Genomic DNA, 2021 nt, shown 5'->3' on the forward strand with positions numbered 1-2021 from the left:
GGGTAGATTGCAATTGAGCTATTCAATCAAGTCTTGATCAAGTTCGATGGTAGAGTAAATCAATTTTCACCTCTAGAAATTTGAGTATCATCGTTGTCATTTCTGTCATTTCTAAGATTTCAAGTCACCTTTGGGGTAGATTGCAATTGAGCTATTCAATCAAGTCTTGATCAAGTTCGATGGTAGAGTAAATCAATTTTCACCTCTAGAAATTTGAGTATCATCGTTGTCATTTCTGTCATTTCTAAGATTTCANGGCTACTTCCCCTAGAGATGATGAGTGCGGACGCGCACCTTATGATGAGCGCGAATGCGCACAGGTGCGAAAGCACACAGATGAGGGTGTTCATGAGGCGCATGACACTATGGGGTTCTGCTGACCTTCGGACGTCGCTACAGATTAGCTTGACCAGAGGGTCCAGGGGGTGTGCGAGCGCCCTGGGGATTCACACTCGCACGTGTGAGTCGTGTGTAGGGAAGTACTACACATCCAATTTTCCGAGACTGGAGGCCACCCCTAAGATGATTAGAGATAGGTCCCTAAATCATGATTGCATGTGTTTGCATTTGCATGGCCCCTATAGCGGGGCCACTTACTGAGTATTCTTTGAAATACTCAGGCCGTGTGCCACATCATTTTTCAGGTAAAGGCAAGGCGCACTTGTATGGAGGACGGCGGCATCGCGAGCAGAGACTGTGGCACGTGCATAGGGTAGATTCATATTTAAATTTCTAGTCTTAAGTTAGAACAGGTTGTTTTGCATTTCATTGTTTTAAATTATTTTGTATTTGTTTTTGTTTTCTCTAAATTTCAGTATTTCATATTTAAACACGTAAGATCATGGCTGTGTTTTCCGGAGAAGTTGTCTCACATTGGGACAAGGGACAAGGGAAAAGATGAGGCATTTTTTTGGACCCTTGGGTTGATCGAGAGAACACTTATCTCACATATTCTCGAGAGAATGAAACTTCCTCTGTAGATAGTTCTCTTGAAATTCTCCTTTTCCAATTCATTCGGAATTTTCTTTCGAAAGGCTCCCACAAGCCTTGACCTTGTGTTCAAATCATAGCAATGAAGATCTTGTGGAATGTGAAGAACTTTTACATCGATGGAATATTTCAAGGAGTCTTGCAAGCTACAAAGGTAGAAGTCTTGCTCTCGTATTTATTGCTTTTCTTTCAATCTTAATAAAATCAAAACGGTTCTCAATGTTTCCGCTATATGGATGAAGAGTTCATTCCCTTCATATAATTTATGGTCATAATTTGCGCCTTAAAATAAATTAAAGAAACACCATAACTCTAAATTATGGGCTACCTCGATGTTACCATTGTCGCACCTGCCAGGCTGGTTCCTTCCTCAACCATTCTTGGTGATGACTTGATATCTAATCCGGCCTATGATCGGTGGTATGATTAGGATCAACAGGTCCTTAACAGCATTCTCTTGAGGAGATTCTTCGCGATGTGATTGCCGCTACTACGCCCAAGGAGGCGTGGGATACCCTGCAGTGGATGTTTTTGTCATCAACTCGTGCTCGCACTGTTCAGATCCGTGTTCAGCTTGCCACGTCCAAGAAACGCGATCTGTCTGCTGCAGATTATTTTCGCAAGATCAAAGGGCTGGCCGCCGCCAGCTGTGCCTTGCGAGATGATGACATGATTGCGTATCTCTTAGCTGGTCTTGGCCCTGACTATGATCCCTTCGTCACCTCGATGACTACCAAGAGTGAAGCTCTCACGTTTGATGATGAGTTTGCTCATCTAATGACGTTTGAAGCTTGCCAACTATAACACCAGGCTGAACTTTAGTTAAATCCTAGATTTTCGGCCAATTATGTTGGTCGTGGTGGTCAGCAGAATAACCGTGGGTGTGGGGATCGTGGTTGTGGCCATTCTCAAGGTGGCACACCCTCTCATCCTGTTGGTGACCGCCGTGACCCTTCTGCTCATCCTTCCTGCTCGATCTGCAGCAAAGTGGGGCATACTATCGTTCGCTGTTGGTATAGGATGGATGAGTC

General features: G+C 44.1%; 1 non-coding gene across 1 annotated transcript; it reads left to right on the forward strand.

Moving 5' to 3' along the window:
- The first annotated feature begins 1641 nt into the window (after positions 1-1641).
- On the forward strand, positions 1642-1781 carry LOC111461874. The gene has a single exon (XR_002713659.1). It is a non-coding gene; the product is annotated as a small nucleolar RNA Z247 (small nucleolar RNA).
- Positions 1782-2021: the final 240 nt, after the last annotated feature.

Source organism: Cucurbita moschata, unplaced genomic scaffold (genome assembly GCF_002738365.1).
Source record: "Cucurbita moschata cultivar Rifu unplaced genomic scaffold, Cmos_1.0 Cmo_Scf00025, whole genome shotgun sequence".
Taxonomy (NCBI): Eukaryota; Viridiplantae; Streptophyta; class Magnoliopsida; order Cucurbitales; family Cucurbitaceae; genus Cucurbita; species Cucurbita moschata.